Below are 21215 nucleotides of genomic sequence, written 5' to 3'. Positions count from 1 at the left end.
GTACAAAATTGTCTTGCTAAGAGATGACAAATGGTACAACTGGAAAAATCTTCTCTCATTTCATAAGAGATCATTCCATACCTAAGGGAAACCTACCTTCTCTTTCTTCATTCTCTCTCCTTCAACTGAGTAAACAACTGAAGTGGCAATCGTAAGAAAAGGTTGACATCACCCCATTGTAAATGCCTAATTCTTCTTATGCTAATTGACACTGTTCAAAAAATCGTCCGATTCAACGATTAATCGCCCGATTAATCCCTATTCAGTGGTCACCGATTAGCCGATAAATTCATTTATCGTCCGATTAACTCATTTATCGCCCGATTAATCGTCCGATTTGCCTATTAATCGCTAATCGTCAGCCGACCGAGTTGAACCCGATAAGCGATTTTCTCAACATTGGCTAATTCTGAGCTTTACGAAAAGCCCACGATCCCTGTCCATTGGAACTCTTCCTAAAAAGGGGTATATCTAACTAATTAGCATCTCTCTCTAAAAAAGCCTAACGAGCGTCTTATTTTCAGTTCGATATCAATGTAATCAAAAGTTTATTAACTTGATATAGTCAGATGGTCATCTTTCTTATCATGTAAGAAACATCGACACATAAATCGTAGGGTGTCGTGTAAAGATCACAAGGACGATACGTAAAGTAGAATCCCACTCGAGAGATTGACAAGAAGATGTTAGAGTCACTTATGTGGATAGAGTAGCAATTCTGCATAATCAAGACTACGGTTGAGACTAAGCACTACTAAAATCATGACAAAGGAGAGACCAAATACTTGAAAAGGGTCTCGATACAGCAAAATAGATAGATGATCTAAGAAGAGGGATTCCCACATGGGAGAGAGGCACAGGCCCTGGTTATATCCCAAATATTTCCTATCTCACACAAGAGGTTGTAAGTGTCTATATATAGTCCAATGGTAAAGGGGTTCGTAGGAGAGGATACGGTACATGGCCAAAACAACATATAAATTCGGAGTTTTCAGTGCCTAGTCGATGAGACCTACTCCCATACCTTGGTTGGCGGCCACCGATCCTGGTGCAGAGCTTCACCAATTTGTCATAGTATTCTAAGTTTTGGAGGTGAAGTCGATGGGAGTGGGTGCCAGCTTCGGTAGTCACCAACCAGGTCGTCGTGTAGGTCGGTGCACTTGATGTGGCACCGATTTGCCAGTTTATCTGTTCTCTTCTTCCTTGTTCCATTCCATACTTCGACGATGTCGAACTTGCTCGTGTCTCTTTGTTGACGCACAGGATATAGTGGCGATCATAGATCAGGTTGTATCATTGGAAATTTTGGAATGAGCACGACACCTAGGTGTTTGAATGTTGGAGATAGTGCCATAGAGGGAACTAATAAGGAGTATTTGTTATTATATCTCAATAGTTCATAATATTTTCGTGTTATGCTATAACTGTATTAATCGGAAACATTGATACATTTATGGTCTTGTAAACAAACCAGGGTCCCTAGTGAGCATATATGCAAACTAGCTAGCTCATTATGGTCATTGGATTATCGAGTTTTCTAGATCATAACATTTATGTCATTTTACAATGGGATCATATCATTGGGTGAATGATATGCTGGAGATACTCAATATATAAGTATTCTAACACGATCAAGTCACAAAGTTATCACGTTGCGATATTTATGAAAGTGTAGTGACATAATCCTTAAACTATGAGATCATATCTAATCGATATCACCGGAGGCTACCTTGATTGCATCAACCTTCACTGTGTTACAAGATGATCATAATGGTGCTCTCGGGTATTCCGAAGGGGTAGGTTGAGCCGTTGAGGTCTATATTTCAAGAGCAGGATTTTTCATCCGCGTGATGGATAAATATTCTAGGTCCACTCAGTAAGATTCATTGTTCAAAAAATCGGCCGAGATACTGATTTATCGGCTGATTTATCGTGAATCGGGTGGTAACCGATAAGATTTTAGTATCTCGGCTAATTTATCGCTACACCAATGTTTTGGCTGATTTTCAGTCCGATGACCGATATTTTGGCCGATTTTCAATGAAATTTCGCTGAAATTCGGTCTGGCAGTCGTTATTTTTGTTCTATTATCTTGTAGAACTATACATTAGCTCAAAATTTTCATTTTTATTGATTCAAATGTAATAAATCAAGGTAATACTTCTGTTCAATGCTTCAATATTATCTATGCATAGCATATTATATAAAATTTAGTGCTAAAAATTAGAATTTAAAAAAATTAAGCCGATAATTGGCCGACCAATAAAATCGATTAATCGTCCGATAAGCGATTAATCTTCATTTTAAGGCTGACCGATAAGTTAGCGATTCACGATTTCTTGAACATTGGTAAGATTACATCCATAAAGATGTGCATCGTATAACTAGGTCATGTGGATGAAATCACACGGGAACGAAATGAATGGCTATGTCGGTAACGAGATTGAACTAGGTATCGTGATATTGACGATCATATCTCGGACAAGTGCCGGTTGAAAGGGTACTTTTCCCATATGTTTTTTTTGGTAATTGATGGCAATTCCTATGGACTACTATTTCCATTGAGTTTTTGTTTGAAGGAATAATCCATAGGTTTTGATTGAACTCCATTCATTGAATTCCAGATAGTTGATGTCAAGAGAGAAGGTTTGGCTCGAAATCGGTGTCACAATCCACCAAGGCTCATGAGTTGAGGTATTGGTGACCAAGACCTAGAGCATGCAATCAACGGAAGCGTTCCGGATTGAATAAAGCATGAGCGTTGTCATGGTGGTCAAGCGGGTGAAAGTGCATGGAGCCCCCATGTGTGGTTTTGGTAATTAATGACAATCCCTATGGACTAATGTTTGCATTGAGTTATATTTGTAGGAGTTGTCCATAGGCAATTATTGAACCATATGTTGGCTTCAAGGTTGCAATAAGAAGAATTTGATGAAGGATATCAAGTGTCAAGTATGTCTTGAAGATGAAGATGAAGTGAGCCCTCAAGTTACTTCAAGACATCAACATGTTTGTATTAGGTTGCAATAAGAAGAAATTGATGAAGGATATCAAGTGTCAGGTATGTCTTGAAGATGAAGATGAAGTGAGCCCTCAAGTTACTTCAAGACATCAACATGATGAAGAATGAAGAAATGAAGTGCAAGTTCAAGATGAGCCAACTCGAAGAGTTCATAAGCTTGAAGCTTGCCATGGAGAAATGAAGTGCAAGTTCAAGATGAGTCATCTCGAAGAGATCCTTTGCTTGAGTCTTGCCATCCATATGGTGATCATGGATATGTGAAGATGCGCCGAAGAAGAAGCTCTCCCATGGTGGATTATGGGGGAGCAATCCACAAGACTTCGTCAAGAAAGCACAAACAAGAAAGGCGTTCCATCTTGTTGAGGTCAAGATCGTCGTCATCGAGCTCAAGTGGAATGCGCAAGTATAAGGTTTGCTCTTGATAGGGTTTCTTTCTCACCGGTCTCATAGTGTAGTTGGAGACCGGTTTATAGTTTAGTTCCCGTACTATCAAGAGGGCTCTCGAGTGAGTAACTCGATCGTATCATTCGGAGAGAGCTCAAACCTTTGCATCCTTGCATCATCTTTCTTGGTTGTTATTTGGACCTTATCCATGTGATGTTTTAGAGATTGTGCTTATTCTCATGACAAGCTCTAGTTCATCGAAAACGGATTTCGCATAGATCACTTGTTGCGTTTTCGAGTTTGGTTCATCATCTTTCTTGGTTTTATTTGGATCTTATCCATGTTATGTTTTAGAGCTTGTGCTTATTCTCATGACAAGCTCTAGTTCATCGAAAATGGTTTTTGCATGGGCAACTTGTTGCATTTTCAAGATTGGAGGTTTTACCGGTATGTCTTTTTTAGATAGGTCAAACCTTTCATCATTTGTTTCTATCCTCCCTTGTTGGACTATGATGGTTTCCTGCATGATCTTGTAGAGCATGTTCCTAGCTTTAAAACAAGCCCAAGATCATCAAAATCGGAGTCCGGATGCTAAAGTTTTGCCCGTTTCAGTTTGATGTTTCTGCCAGTTTTCAGGGGGGCGGATATTCCGGTCCAAGTTTGGGGCGGATAATCCCCCCCCCCCCCCCCCCCCCAAAAAAAATCCGGTTATTGGGAAAATCCGGCCAAATGTCCGGGCCCCTTACTGCGAGCAGTTTTCTCAAGTCCTTAGCCGATTTTCGGGGCCCGGATATTTTGCAAATATTCGGCCCGGAAAATCCGGCCTGAGCTGACCCAAACGGTCATATTTCGATGGGAGGGGGTATTTAAGATCCCCCTTCTTCCTCCTTGGGCAGCTACCTCTTCCCCTTTGTGCTCTCCACCATTGTTGACCTTGAGAGCTTGCCATATCCCTCTACTCCTCCCATGATTCTTGCATATTCTTGAGGGAAAAGAGAGAGGAGATCTAGATCTACATCTTGACCAATCAAATCCCTCTCTTTGTGAGGGGAATCCACTAGATCTAAATCTTGGAGAAATTTGGTGTTCCTCCTCTTATTTTGTTCTTCCTCTCTTATTCCCCCAATAGATTTTGTAGCTTTGTTGGAATTTGAGAGAGAAGTACTTGAGCATCTTTGTGGTGTTCTTACCATTGCATTTGGTGCATCGGTTTGAGTTCTCCACGGTGATTCGTGGAAGTGAAAGCAAGAATGTTGTTACTCTTGGGTTCTTGGAACCCTAGACGGATTCTAGGCCTTTGTGGCATCTTTGTGGTGTTCTTGGGGATTCCAATTAAGTTGTGGAGAATCTTCAAGGGCAAGGCCTTTGTGGCATCTTAGTGGTGTTCTTGGGGACTCCAATTAAGTTGTGGAGATTCTTCAAGGGCAAGGCCTTTGTGGCAATTTGTTGGGAGCCTCCAATTAAGTTGTGGAGATAGCCCCAAGCTTTGTGCGGGTTCGGTAACCTCCCTAAGGTTACATAGTGGTTCGAGGACATCCCTCTTGGTGGGAATTCTCGAGGAGAATACGGTGGCCCTCGTGCTTTTGGAGTGACTTGTCCTCCACACCGCTCCAACGGAGAGTAGCACTCGCAAGAGTGTGAACTTCAGGCTACATCGTCGTCTCCCGCGTGCCTCGGTTATCTCTATACCCGAGCTCCTTACTTATGCACTTTACTTTGTGATAGCCATCGTGCTTGAAGTTATATATCTTGCTATCACATAAGTTGCTTGTATTGCTTAGCATAAGTTGTTGGTGCACATAGGTGAACCATAGTATATAGGCTTTGGGCTTGACAAAGTAAACGCTAGTTTTATTCCGCATTTGTTAAGCCCATCTCGTAAAAGTTTTAAACCGCCTATTCACCCCCCCTCTAGGCGACATCCGTGTCCTTTCAATTGCTATCAGAGCAATGTCTCTCATTCTTAGGCTTCACCGCCTTGAGAGTAAAGATGTCGGTTAGGGGATTAGTGCACAATAACTTGTTTATATTTGATGGCACAAATTATGATCTATGGAAAATTTATGTGCTTAAAATCTTACGGGGTATGTCCCCGGACATGGAGCGATTTCTTGGCATGGGTTTTTCTTCTCCTAAGGATCGTCAAAATTTATCTCTTGAGGAGGAGAAAAACTCTTGCCTCGATGCTCTTGCTTCTCATGTGTTTTCCATTGTTGTGAGCAATGTAGTTACTTATTCAATCATGCCCTTTGGGAGCTGATACGTCTCCAACGTATCGATAATTTCTTATGTTCCATGCTTGTTTTATGACATTACTTACGTGTTTTGTTCACACTTTATGTCATTATTATGCATTTTCTGGAACTAACCTATTGACGAGATGCCGAAGTGCCAGTTCCTGTTTTCTGCTGTTTTTGGTTTCAGAAAACCTAGTAAGGAAATATTCTCGGAATTGGATGAAATCAACGCCCAACATCTTATAATTCCACGAAGCTTCCAGAACACCCGAGAGGGACCAGAGGAGGGCCACAGGGCCACCACACAGGTGGCTGGCGCGACCCAAGGAGGGGGCACGCCGCCCTATTGTGTGGCGGCTCCGTAACCCTTCCGACTCCGCCTCTTCACCTATAAGAAGCCCCCTGACCTAAATCTTCGAGACAAATAAGCCACGGTACGAGAAACCTTCCAGAGCCGCCGCCATCGCGAAGCCAAGATCTGGGGGACAGGAGTCTCTGTTCCGGCACGCCGCCGGGATGGGGAAGTGCCCCCGGAAGGCATCTCCATCGACACCACCGCCATCTTCATCACCGCTGCTGTCTCCCATGAGGAGGGAGTAGTTCTCCATCGAGGCTAAGGGGCTGTACCGGTAGCTATGTGGTTAATCTCTCTCCCATGTACTTCAATACAATGATCTCATGAGCTGCCTTACATGATTGAGATTCATATGAGCTTTGTATCACTATTCATCTATGTGCTACTCTAGTGATGTTATTAAAGTACTCTATTCCTCCTCCATGATGTAATGGTGACAGTGTGTGCATCATGTAGTACTTGGCGTACTTTATGATTGTGATCTCTTGTAGATTATGAAGTTAACTATTACTATGATGGTATTGATGTGATCTATTCCTCCTTTCATAGTGTGATGGTGACAGTGTGCATGCTATGTTAGTACTTGGTATAGTTGTGTTGATCTATCATGCACTCTAAGGTTATTTAAATATGAATATCGAATGTTGTGGAGCTTGTTAACTCCGGCATTGAGGTGCTCTTGTAGCCCTACGCAATTAGTGGTGTTCATCATCCAACAAGAGAGTGTAGAGTATAGCATTTATCTATTCAGTTATGTGATCAATGTTGAGAGTGTCCACTAGTGAAAGTATGATCCATAGGCCTTGTTTCCAAATACTGCAATCATCGCTTGTTTACTGTTCTACTGCATCTGTACTTCCTGCAATATATATTACCACCATCAACCACACGCCAGTTGTAGCAGCAAGCTATTTTCTGGTGGCGTTACTACTACTCATATTCATTCATACCACTTGTATTTCACTATCTCTTCGCCGAACTAGTGCACCTATACATCTGACAAGTGTATTAGGTGTGTTGGGGACACAAGAGACTTCTTGTATTGTGGTTGCAGGGTTGCTTGAGAGGGATAACTTTGACCTCTTCCTCCCTGAGTTCGATAAACCTTGGGTGATCCACTTAAGGGAAAACTTGCTGCTGTTCTACAAACCTCTGCTCTTGGAGGCCCAACACTGTCTACAGGAAAAGGAGTGTGCGTAGACATCAAGCTATTTTCTGGCGCTGTTGCCGGGGAGGAAAGGTAAAAGGTACTCACACTCCGGATCTCGGCTACTAAGCTATTTTCTTGGTGAGTGCTCGAAGCTATTTCTTTTAGATCCTGCAATTGCATCTTTTTGTTTCTTGTTTATCACTAGTTTGGCATAATGGAAAGCAACTATGAGCTTTTTAATCTATTTCCTGAGTTAAGACATAAATGGTGTGTTGCAAAAAAACCTATGGAACCTTATTTGCATGCTAATGGCAATGTTATTAGTATGAATACTTTGAACACCATTGTTGCTAATGATATGGAAAATTCTAAGCTTGGGGAAGCTGGTTTTGATGAGCATGATATTTTTAGTCCCCCAAGCATGGAGGAGAAAATTTACTTTGATGATACTTTGCCTCCTATTTATGATGATTATAATGATAGTGGTCTTTTGGTGCCACCTACCATGGAGAGTAAATTTTATTATGATTATACTATGCCTCCTACACTTGATGAGAATAATAATGATAGCTACTTTGTTGAATTTGCTCCCACTATTACTAATAAAATTGATTATGCTTATGTGAGTAGTAATAATTTTATGCATGAGACTCATGATAAGAATGCTTTATGTGCTAGTTATATTGTTGAGTTTGCTCATGATGCTACTGGATATTATTATGAGAGAGGAAAATATGGTTGTAGAAATTTTCATGTTACTAAAACACCTCTCTATGTGCTGAAATTTTTGAAGCTACACTTGTTTTATCTTCCTATGCTTGTCACTTTGCTCTTCATGAACTTGTTTATTTACAAGATTCCTTTTCATAGGAAGTGGGTTAGACTTAAATGTGTTTCAAATTTGCTTTTTGATGCTCTCTTTTGCTTCAACTACTATTTCTTGCGAGTGCATCATTTAAATTGCTGAGCCCATCTTATGTGATGACCCTGCATACCACTGCATGTTGTAGTATGCCAGTCGTTGATATAACATTCGCGAAGTACCATTCCGCAAATATTACATCCCTCAGAGTAGTACAACAGAACATAGCAAGGTCCATAACTCATTCACATATTATTACAATCATCATACACAAGTCGTCTCGGAGCTCCTCTTGGGTCCTAAGAGGATAACTCCTGGGTTCGAGGTGAACCCAACTTAACTTACAATACCATTGTCTCATTAAACTAAACATTTATTTAATCGAGCAGCTCTGTAGTAAGAGTTTGTGCTGCTCGGCTACTACTACTCCTCTTGATATCCTTAGGCTTGTTCTCCTCCGGAAGCCTCCCCGGATCCGTAGACTATGATGTAGTCTACGCCTTCAACACCTCCTGAGAGGTCTGGTTCCTCGTAGCCGATGATCTCGGCTCCATCATTGATGTCGTAGTCCTCCTCCTCCAGACGGTTCAGACAATCTAAGCATGGGGTTTAAGAGTGGTATGAGTACGAGCGTACTCAACAAGTTCATTATAGATAAGAGGTGTTTAATGCACTAGCTACGATATTAGACCAGAAAGTCTAATACCAATGCAAGTTTTGATAAACATTTCTTCAATAGATTGCTTTTATTTCAAAGAGCTATGTCCGTCAGCCTTCACCGGTTTACTAGAACTTCATGGAGCTCCTTTCCGGCCGCGTTCGCAGTTCCTCAATCCCGGAACAGGGAGTGACAGGTCACAGTTCTTACACTCTGCAGAGGTGTGTTGCTTTACCCATAAGAGATCTTAACCTTGGTGCCAACCGGGCAGCTTTCCCGTCCACACTTCCTTTGGTGTGAGGCCCGGTATAAGGTCTAGCCAATCATGTTCCTCCACTACCTCGAACACCCACCCTTTGTTGCATGCGCCGACCCTGGGTCCACGTCGGTCCCATTATTCCCGTAATTTCAGGGTGGACCCCGACCACGACAACAGTTTGGGACTCGTTAACCAAACTCCTTCGCCGGTAGCTGCAACCCATCATAGACCACTTACCGTGGGGAATTAGAATGGGATCCCCACCCCACCGCTTGCCCAACCTGGGTCAAGTGTCTACAGTAAGCGCATCCGTTGATGTACGAGAGGTGGAAACACTTTTGACTACTCCGTCCCACTCCAGATCTTATGGTTAACACGGGTATTACGGCACAAGAATCACTGGCGACATTTGTTGTTTAATCCTAGATGGATATAAACCCTTGCAATGGAACCTCCACCATATCAACACAATCCATGGTTCCATTGCCCACCACATAGTCATATTCATAGTTATGAAAGTAGTGGTTTTGATTTTTATGCAATAGTGATAACCATAATACTTTGCAAGTAATTTGATAGAAATACTCAAATGACATGAGCAAGTGATGAACTTGCACGAACACCGCAAAGTTCTGCAGCTTGGTAGGTATGGACTGACCCTTGTCCTCTTGTTCTGAAAAATAGCATCATTGTCCGATAAGGGCAATGGTTAAAGAAAGAAATTATGCAGGATTCCATTTTTAGGGTTTGGTCCCCCCTTCCGATGTCGTTAATATTTCATGTAAGAGGTTAATACTAAGAACAATTTGGGGGTACATGAATTAAAGTAAAATACAACCTTGAAATTTTGTCAAGGTGTTTTTGAAGTCCCATTTCATTAATGGACTTATTTTATTATTGAAAAAAATTTATGTGTGATTTAAATGATTATTTAAATCCTCAAGTAAAGACTTATTTTTAATTATCTTCAAAAACTCTCTTTTGTATTTTATTATTATAGAGAATTTTATGCTGATCTATTTTCATATTTTTAATTATTTTTTTTAGAGCTTTTATCAATTTTCTATTATTATTCAAAGTTTCAGCATTTTTATTTGTTTGTGAAAAGACAAAAACACCCCTGGGCCCACCTGTCGGTGCAACCCAGTGGGTTAGGTCGGACCGACCGGCTCGGTCCGGCTCGACCAGCCCCACTCCTCTCTCTTCTCCGCACGCGCGCTCGAACCCTAACCCTAATCTGCTCTGGCGACCTGCGTCGCCTCCGCCGTCGCCGCTCGATTCCGGCGAGGTTCGCCGGACTTGGCCCCCGCCGTGGTGCGCAATCAACGCGCCACACGACGGCGGTCATTCCTATCCGCGTCGATCTGACGCGGACGACCTGCTGCTCTCGGTCTCGTCCCCGTCTGGTGCTAGGGTTACGGGATCCGCTCGATCCCGCCGCTCCTGGCGCTCCTGGTGCTTGGACTCCGCCCTGGCATCGCCGCCGTGGTGCTGGCGGTGCCGTGGTGTCGCCATGGCCAGGCTTGGCTTGGCGCCGCCGCTCTCTGGCGTGTGCCGCCATGGTCGCCATGGCCGCGCCTATCTGCTCGACCAAGGTAGGTGTTCCGCCGCCCCCTTTCACCTGTGTCTCTCTTCTTCTTCCCCCAGTATCCCTGGCCATGGCTTCCCTCCTTGTGGAGGTGCTGGCCTACTGATGTTGGTGCTCTGCTGTGCTTGACTTGCTGCTGCCGCCATAGATCTTAGCTTGCAGTCTTTGTCTTGTTCTTGCTCAATTGCTCACTATGCTTCCTAGCTATCTCTGTTTATTGTAATCTTTAGCTGTGATCCTCCTGTGGTTGCTCATGAGCATCCAGTGATGCTCATGGCTTACTGGCATGCTCCTATTCATTTTTATACTGTCACTAAGGCATACTGTGTGTGCTTAATCTTGTCCCTGGCTTGATTGTGGTGGTTAATCCTTGCATACTTGCAAGTACCAGTGCCTCTGGCTAGTTCATTTTGTTCAGATTCATGATCATGCTCAATTGAATATTACTGTTGGCTTAGCAGTGTGATTCAGTGATGAATTGATATGTACCTTTCTTATATGTTGTGATCCTTTGGTTCATCAAGCCTTTGATGTGCTTCTGGATACAATTATAAAGCCTGATGCTCCTTTCTGTGATGCAATTGTTCAGTTATTTAATTATCTGTTCATGTGTTAATTGCTTGGAATGGATTCTAGCATGCTTGATCAAGTCCTGATGATCTTATGATCATCAGTTGCTTGGTGAATGGCTGCTGTTTCATCCTTGTGTCTAGCTGACGCTCTCCTGATGTCAGTGTAACACAGTGGCTTGTGTTTGCTCAAGCCCCTGCTACTATCTGCAATGATCCATTGGATCATCTGCATGGTCTGGTGCATAGCTTACTTCTCTGTTTCATTTATCTGTGTAGCTTTAATTCATTAAGTAAATAAATGATGTGAACTGCTCTGCAGTGATGATCTCATGGATGGAATAATGAGGCTAAAGGGATGCCAACCACTGGTTGGGTACCCTAGCTCATCCTGAACCCTGGTGGGTGATGATGTGATGCTTTGGTGATCTGTTGAAGTGGCTAGGTAGCTGATGTGACCCTAGCAGGCTTAATCTGCTAGAAATGGTTGCTCCTGCCTCTCTGTGACTTGCTATGGTTGGGTTTGCTTGCTGGAATGGAACAATTGCTCACTGGCTTGATCCAGTATTGGACTTCCAGTGGTCCTTTGATGTTGACAAAGAATATAGACACATATTGTCTATCAGTCTGATGGCCTAGCTAGCTGTAGGTGTTTAGTGAGTGGTTTAGGCTAACTATGATTGCATTCTTGGCTGGATTCCTCTAGTTATGCATGGATTTGCATAACTGTTGTTCCCAAAGGATGTTAACCTATTGGTCTTACCCATCTGTGCTTGCACCAAATGGCTTGGTAGCCAAATGATGACACACACAGGGTAATCTACCCTTCTGTGCTTCAGTGATGCATGGTATGCTTAATTATGAGCAAGATATGATCTTGCTCAGGCTTTTGTGTGGTATACCTCACTCCAGCTCCTAGATTTATTTGTTGTTGTAGAGGATTGCTTCTGTGATGCTTGGTTTGCTTGCCCTTCTCCTCCTAGCAAGCTTGAGATCTTGGTTTATTTTCTGATGATTGTGAATAGATGAGACAGCTCTAGCTGTTCATCTGTTCTTGGTGTTCTTGGCTGTTCTTGGTGTTCTTACCTCTGCTGCTATCGATGGATGAGCAAATGGCTAGGTTTTTAGCACTGAAAAGGTTATATATGGTGCTGCTACACTCTCCCTGGTCGACAGCTTGTGTCTGGTCACTTTGGTGACTCACTGGTGCTGTGTGTGTGTTGTGCCACATGCACAGGCAGTGCCTGTGTGTTGAGCATGCACACCTGATGTGTGTGCTGCTTGTGTGCCTGTGTGAACCAGATCCTGTGCATCTGGCTTTGGCCTGGATCAGCTCGGCCACATTGAGCTTATCTGCTCATTTTACCTTTCCATTTGATTTTCTAACTTGCCAAGTGGCTTTGCCACTTGGCATAATTTCTCTTTGTTGTGTTTTTGTGCAGGGATCAACAATGGCTCAAAATGGGCTTGGAATTCATCAAGTTCAAGATCAAATGAAGATGATCTTGTAGAACTTAGTTTAGAATCATTAATCTTGTAATTTTTCTTTATTTTGCTTTCTGCCCATTTATGTAATGTGTTGTAATATTCTTTTATTTCACTTATAAATATTGTAATGACATTGTAATGTGTGTGATGATCAATAAAGCTCAAAGTTTTCTCTAATGAGCTTGACTTTAATATTATTGTTTATCTTGATTATTATTGATTATATTCTTAATGAATTTCCTCATTTAAATTATTTAAAGTAATTATTTAATGTTTGAATTTGAAATTCAAATTCAACCTTGGTTTGAATTCAACCATGTCATATCATTTGGAATTCAATCAAGCAAACTCTCCTCTCTCATCTCAAAACCCTAACTAGTGAAGTGAGAAGCAAGTTTGTCGCACTCTCGAAACCCTAACCTGTAAGGTGTCGAGAGAGAAACTTGTCCCCCTTCGATGCAGTTTTTGTTTAAAAGCGCGAAATTTCCCCAGAATTTACTATGCAATGCACATCCCTTTCTAAAATCTACCCCTCGATCGTCTCTAAACCTGGGACATTACAGCCTTTTCCCCTTAAAGAAAACTTCGTCCCGAAGTTGTGGTTGTAATACCTGAACAGCTCGGGGTATGTTTTCCTTAGGTCTTCCTCTTTTTCCCAGGTGGCTTCCCTCTCGGGGTGGTGCTTCCATTGTATCTTGCAATACTTGATCGCCTTATTTCTGAGTTGTTTCCAGCTTTCCTCGAGAATCTTGGCTGGCTTCTCGATGTATGTCAAGTCTGGTTGTAACTCGAGCTCCTCATGTGATATTGGTTCATCTGGGGTCTTCAAACATTTCCGAAGTTGTGACACATGGAATACATTATGGACTTGAGCTAACCTTCCCGGTAGATCCAACTCAAAGGCTAAACCTCGATTCTGACTCAGTATCTTGAAAGGTCCTATATATCTAGGACTGAGTTTCCCTTTTACTCCAAACCTCTGGAGTCCTTTCATCGGGCTTACCTTAAGATACACCATGTCTCCAACTTGTGGCTCCCATGTCCTTCTCTTCTGATCAGCATAACTCTTTTGCCGACTCTGGGCTATCTTGAGCCTGTCTCTGATAATGTCAATGATTTGTTGTTTTTCCTTGACATAATCAGGGTTGAACTCTTTGCTTGCTCCGGCTTCATACCAACATATTGGTGATCTGCATTTCCTTCCATACAGAGCTTCAAATGGTGCCATCTTGATGCTGCTTTGATAACTATTGTTGTATGAAAACTCTGCTAAAGGTAGATGCTCCTCCCATGATCCTCCGAAGTCTAGGGCACAAGCCCTAAGCATATCTTCTAAGATCTGATTAGTTCTCTCAGTTTGTCCGCCTGTTTGTGGGTGATACGCGGTACTATAATCCAACTTGGATCCTAAAGCTTCGTGAAGCTGCTTCCAGAATGCTGATGTGAACACGGATCCTCGATCCGATACGATCTTCTTTGGCACTCCATGCTTACTTACGATCTCTTTGATGTAAAGATCGATAAGTTTCTCTCCTTTATCCTGCTGGTTTACCGCTAAGAAATGTGCACTTTTCGTCAACCGGTCCACGATTACCCATATCATGTCCTTCTTTTTATTAGTCATGGGTAGTCCGGTGATGAAATCCATCCCTATCTCCTCCCATTTCCACTCTGGAATAGGTAGAGGTTGTAACTTCCCTGCCGGACTCTGGTGTTCTGCTTTCACTCGCTGGCAGGTATGGCATTCTGCCACATATTGTGCTATCTCCCTCTTCATGTTATTCCACCAGAATAGTTCCTTTAGATCCATGTACATCTTTGTACTTCCCGGATGTATTGAATATGGTGTCTGATGAGCTTCCCGGAGTATTACTTCCTTAATTCCAGCAATATCCGGAACGCAAATCCTCTTCTGGAACCACAAAGATCCAGATTCTCCCCGGTGAAATTCTGATGGTCTTCCCTCATCTATTCTCCTCATCTCTTCTACAATAAATGGATCGTCCAACTGACCCATCATTATCTCATTCTTCAAGTTAACATTTAGTTCATCGGCTACTTGCAACGCTGATAATCCTTCATGAGCTTCCTTCTCCCAAAGTTGTATTTGGGCTTGGCTTATTTCCTTCCTCAACTCCGGTGATATTTCTTGTTCCACTCCTCCGGTACTCTTCCTACTCAGGGCATCTGCTACAACATTAGCCTTCCCTGGTGTATAGTTGATCGTCAGATCATAATCCTTGATCAATTCTAGCCATCTTTTCTGCCTCATGTTGAGTTCCTTCTGAGTGAAGAAATATTTGAGGCTTTTATGGTCTGTATAAAGCTCACACTTAGCTCCATAGAGAAAATGTCTCCATGTTTTAAGTGCGAATACGACCGCTGCTAATTCCAAGTCATGCGTTGGATAGTTCACTTCATGAGGTCTGAGTTGCCTTGATCCATAGGATATCACTTTCCGGTCTTGCATGAGTACGCAACCCAATCCATGTTTGGATGCGTCACAGTACACGGTGTAATCTTTGCCAACTTCCGGAACTGCTAACACCGGTGCTGTGGTGAGTTTCTCTTTCAGAGTTTGAAAACTCTTCTCACACTCCTCTGACCACACGAATGGTGTATTCTTCCTTAGCAACTTTGTCATAGGTCCTGCTATCTTAGAGAATCCTTCAATGAATCTCCGATAGTATCCTGCCATTCCAAGGAATCCTCGGATTTCCTTGACAGTCTTGGGTGCTTCCCATTCTAAAACTACTGCTACCTTGCTCGGGTTGACAGCGATTCCATCTTTACTAATGACATGACCAAGAAATTCCACTTGATCTAGCCAAAATTCACACTTACTGAGTTTGGCGTAAAGTTGGTGTTCCCTTAGTGTTTGCAATACTAACCTCAAATGTTCGGCATGTTCCGCCTTGTTCTTGGAATATATCAAGATATCATCGATGAATACGATGACAAACTTGTCAAGATATGGCATGAAAATCTTATTCATGAGATTCATGAATATTGCTGGGGCATTGGTTAATCCAAAAGGTACTACAAGGTATTCATGGTGTCCATACCTTGAGACAAAAGCCGTTTTCGGAACGTCTTCTTTCTTGATCTTTATCTGGTGATAACCCGATCTTAGATCAATTTTAGAAAAGACTCCCGCTCCTCTAACCTGATCAAATAGATCTTGTATTCTTGGAAGTGGATACTTGTTCTTGATTGTGACGTTGTTCAGATTCCTGTAGTCTCCGCACATCCTTCTTCCTCCATCCCTTTTATCTACGAAGATCACAGGTGATCCCCATGGTGAAACACTCTCTTGAATGAATCCCTTTTGTTCCAAGTCATCCAATTGCTCCTTCAGTTCTTTCAATTCCTTAGGCCCCATTTTATATGGTGCTTTAGCAATCGGAGCTGTTCCTGGGATTAGGTCGATAGTGAATTCTATCTCCCTATCTGGTGGCATACCAGGTAATTCCGCAGGAAACACATCCTGGAATTCATTTACTACAGGTATATCTTCTAACTTCACTTCCTTCATGCTATTCAGCTGTAGCTCAACTTCAATCTGAGTATGTTTGTCGCCTTGGTAGATCATTCTACTTCCATCGGGACTTTTTAGTGACACCGTCTTGTTTACACAGTCGATCAATGCTCCATTAGCTTCCAACCAGTTCATACCAAGAATGACATCAATGTCCTTCATCGGTAAAATGAACAGGTCCGCGTCAAACGCGCACTTATTGATCATAATGACTTGTTTTTGTTTGGCATGGGTTACTAATATCGTTCCCCCCGCAGAAAGTATGGTTATGGGTGTATCTAACTTAGTGCAACTAATCCCATGTTTGATGATGAATTGTTGAGAAATGAATGATGTAGTTGCACCAGTATCAAAAAGTACTTTGCCAGGATGAGTGAGTATCTGAAGCGTACCTATCACCGCCTGGTCAGAGTTGACCACCTCCTCCAGACTGGTACAGTTCAGCTTGCCGAAGGGCTTCTTATTCTTCCAATTCCCTCCGGTGTTTCCTCGATTTCCTCCTCCTCCACTATTCTTCTTGGGGCAGTCCTTCAGCATGTGCCCCTCCTGACGACACCCAAAGCATATGATCTTGGGTTTCTTACAATCCTTCATGACATGTCCTTTTACACCACAGGAATGGCATATAATCTGATTTGCAGACTGATATCCTTGGTTCCTCCTCTGGTTGCTGTTGTTGTTGTTGTTGTTGTTGTTATACCGTGGCTTGAAACTCAAGCTGGTGTTAGGCTTGTTACTAACAAACTTCTTCGGCTCATACTTGGCCTTCTTCCTCTTCTCTTCTTGCAGTTGTTTGAAGTCATCTTCAAGAGTGATGGCTGCATCCACCAACTCTTGGAATTCCGTTGCTCTCATCATCCGTAGCTGCACCTTAAACTGGGGACTTAACCCCTCGTAAATCTCTTTCTTCTTCTTGTCCTCGGTATTGACTTCCTCAACAGCATACCGGGACAGCTTTGAAAACTCCCTGACATAGGTCAGGATTGCCTTATCCTTCTGCTCGAGACTCTCGAACTCTCGACGCTTCAGTTCCACGATACTTTCAGGGACATTGGATTCCCTGAACTTCCTTGCGAACTCCTCCCAGGTAAATACCTTACCTGCCAGATACACGGCTACAATGTTGTCCCACCATGATGCTGCAGGTCCACATAGCAGATGGGTAGCATATCGGACCTTCTCTTGGTCATTGCATCCAACAGTGTTGAGCTTGTGCTCAGTATCCATCAACCAATCTTCCGCGTCCATCGGCTCTGGCGCGTATGCGAAAGATATCGGCTTGGTGTTTTGGAAGTCTGCTAATGTGACTCCCTGGTTCTCAGGTCTCTCCACCCTATTCTGCTGCATCAGATCCTGAAGGAATTTGTTCTGCAGCTCCAGTGTTACACGCTGCCTCTCTTCCGCCAGTTGCATGTACTGGATGAAGTTTTGCTGCGTCATGGGTGGTGGTGGTGGTGGAAACTGATCTCTGGCTGCACCCTCAGCCTCCTCCTTTTCCTTTGCTTCGCGCTCCATGCGCTGCGCTTCCGTCTCGTTTCCTAACGTTCCCGACATAATCCCCCTAGTTCTGCAACACAAGGTGATACTCATAATTACTCCATGCGCAAGTTTTCTGAGCTCAACTTTGTGCACAGAACTAGTCACGCAATGGAAATCAAGAAGCAAATCCAAATCATACAAAACATATACCCTGTATATACATACTTAAGTGGTCTTGTTACAATACTCGAGTCGATGTGAGTATGCAAACTCACTTATTAAAGTATATGTACAAATTTATACAAATATTACAAACTATAATACACGTGGTACTTGTGTATTATAGCCACGCCTCCCTTGGTGGACTTCTAATCGGTCTTCACTCCCGATACATTCCAGGCTTCCATCCGGTCGAACATGTCGTCCTCCTGATAGACCCTGGAACATAAGGTCTCCCCGTTGGCTTGTAGTCCGAATCCGATGATGACCCTAAGGAGAAATCAGTGTTCACAAACTGATCGTTGAGTGCATCATAGTCCACCCATCGGGTGTACTCTCCTGTAGCCCCACCATAAGGGTTACCAAAACCCATACCCGACTCAACCTGTGTCGGATATCCTCCATCCACTCCTTCATTACTAGGATAGTTCTGGTTCTGGGTTGTTGCATCATCGTTCATCTCTCCATCATAATACTCAGTAGTACTATGGGTTCCAGTATCACTACCCCAACGCCAACCCCTAGAATTCTCGATCGGAGTCTCGGAACGCTGGTTGTTTCCGGATTCCGCTCCGCCTTCGTATCCCCCATAGGAACTATTCAGGTAGTTCCCAGGTGTAGCAGGTGTAGGTTCACGTGCAAGTGGATCAAAGCTGATGTAGTCACCAGCTGAATAAACTGGTGTGTGCACTACATTCACCATAGGTTCTTTCTCCCTACTCTCCTCCTTGGGTTCGGTAAATTCCTCTAACATCGTATCAATAGCTCCTATCAGATGATGATTCAGCTGAAAGAGTAATGATATGAAGTTACGGCTATTATCCATATATTTTACCGCTGCTATGGGTTTGCGTTTGGCGTATTTGTAGTGGTTGAGCATGGGATCTTCCTCCTCCTGATTATGAGGAATATGGGAGAACTCGGAATCCATAAGCTCTTTTGTCTTATGTTCCCGTATGTCGGTTATGGCTCTCATAACAGCTATATGGTAGGCTGTGTTGGTTGTCCTAGCTTCTCCAGCTGGCATGACTACGCTCATTCCCAAGGATTCGGGAAGTCGCAGTCCTACTCTGCACTTGGCTAACACCGGTCCATCATAGAACATGTACTTCTTTACTGGAATCTGGGGATCACACCCAAACTCCAGCAACATGGATCGTAGGATATCAGCAAGTCCTCCTTGGTATTCGTTCAGTGTGGAATCCATAACTTTCACGTTTCTTCCCGGTCGTGCACTTGCCATGTTGGCTGTAGAAATAGAAAGAGTATAAGATTAGTGATAATGCATCATAATAGAGATCATAAAGAATTATCGCACTAAAAGATATGATTGTTGTATTCTCAATTGAATATACACCATATTTTTAGAGAATTCTTTACTAATCCTATTTGACTCCTAACGTTTAGTCCCATTTACTAGGTTCCAACCTAAGGTCAAAGCTTTTGCTCTGATACCAACTGTGGTGACCCTGCATACCACTGCATGTTGTAGTATGCCAGTCGTTGATATAACATTCGCGAAGTACCATTCCGCAAATATTACATCCCTCCGAGTAGTACAGTAACATAGCAAGGTCCATAACTCATTCACATATTATTACAATCATCATACACAAGTCGTCTCGGAGCTCCTCTTGGGTCCTAAGAGGATAACTCCTGGGTTCGAGGTGAACCCAACTTAACTTACAATACCATTGTCTCATTAAACTAAACATTTATTTAATCGAGCAGCTCTGTAGTAAGAGTTTGTGCTGCTCGGCTACTACTACTCCTCTTGATATCCTTAGGCTTGTTCTCCTCCGGAAGCCTCCCCGGATCCGTAGACTATGATGTAGTCTACGCCTTCAACACCTCCTGAGAGGTCTGGTTCCTCGTAGCCGATGATCTCGGCTCCATCATTGCTGTCGTAGTCCTCCTCCTCCAGATGGTTCAGCATAATCTAAGCATGGGGTTTAAGAGTGGTATGAGTACGAGCGTACTCAACAAGTTCATTATAGATAAGAGGTGTTTAATGCACTAGCTACGATATTAGACCAGAAAGTCTAATACCAATGCAAGTTTTGATAAACATTTCTTCAATAGATTGCTTTTATTTCAAAGAGCTATGTCCGTCAGCCTTCACCGGTTTACTAGAACTTCATGGAGCTCCTTTCCGGCCGCGTTCGCAGTTCCTCAATCCCGGAACAGGGAGTGACAGGTCACAGTTCTTACACTCTGCAGAGGTGTGTTGCTTTACCCATAAGAGATCTTAACCTTGGTGCCAACCGGGCAGCTTTCCCGTCCACACTTCCTTTGGTGTGAGGCCCGGTATAAGGTCTAGCCAATCATGTTCCTCCACTACCTCGAACACCCACCCTTTGTTGCATGCGCCGACCCTGGGTCCACGTCGGTCCCATTATTCCCGTAATTTCAGGGTGGACCCCGACCACGACAACAGTTTGGGACTCGTTAACCAAACTCCTTCGCCGGTAGCTGCAACCCATCATAGACCACTTACCGTGGGGAATTAGAATGGGATCCCCACCCCACCGCTTGCCCAACCTGGGTCAAGTGTCTATGGTAAGCGCATCCGTTGATGTACGAGAGGTGGAAACACTTTTGACTACTCCGTCCCACTCGCATCTTATGGTTAACACGGGTATTACGGCACAAGAATCACTGGCGACATTTGTTGTTTAATCCTAGATGGATATAAACCCTTGCAATGGAACCTCCACCATATCAACACAATCCATGGTTCCATTGCCCACCACATAGTCATATTCATAGTTATGAAAGTAGTGGTTTTGATTTTTATGCAATAGTGATAACCATAATACTTTGCAAGTAATTTGATAGAAATACTCAAATGACATGAGCAAGTGATGAACTTGCCTGAACACTGCAAAGTTCTGCAGTTGGTAGGTATGGACTGACCCTTGTCCTCTTGTTCTGAAAAATAGCATCATTGTCCGATAAGGGCAATGGTTAAAGAAGCAATTATGCATGATTCCATTTTTAGGGTTTGTTCCCCCCTTCCGATGTCGTTAATATTTCATGTAAGAGGTTAATACTAAGAACAATTTGGGGGTACATGAATTAAAGTAAAATACAACCTTGAAATTTTGTCAAGGTGTTTTTGAAGTCCCATTTCATTAATGGACTTATTTTATTATTGAAAAAATTTTATGTGTGATTTAAATGATTATTTAAATCCTCAAGTAAAGACTTATTTTTAATTATCTTCAAAAACTCTCTTTTGTATTTTATTATTATAGAGAATTTTATGCTGATCTATTTTCATATTTTTAATTATTTTTTTTAGAGCTTTTATCAATTTTCTATTATTATTCAAAGTTTCAGCATTTTTATTTGTTTGTGAAAAGACAAAAACACCCCTGGGCCCACCTGTCGGTGCAACCCAGTGG

Source organism: Lolium perenne, chromosome 6, assembly GCF_019359855.2.
Source record: "Lolium perenne isolate Kyuss_39 chromosome 6, Kyuss_2.0, whole genome shotgun sequence".
NCBI classification, from domain to species: domain Eukaryota; kingdom Viridiplantae; phylum Streptophyta; class Magnoliopsida; order Poales; family Poaceae; genus Lolium; species Lolium perenne.
The sequence above is the reverse complement of the archived record's forward strand: the minus strand, read 5'-3'. Positions refer to the sequence as shown.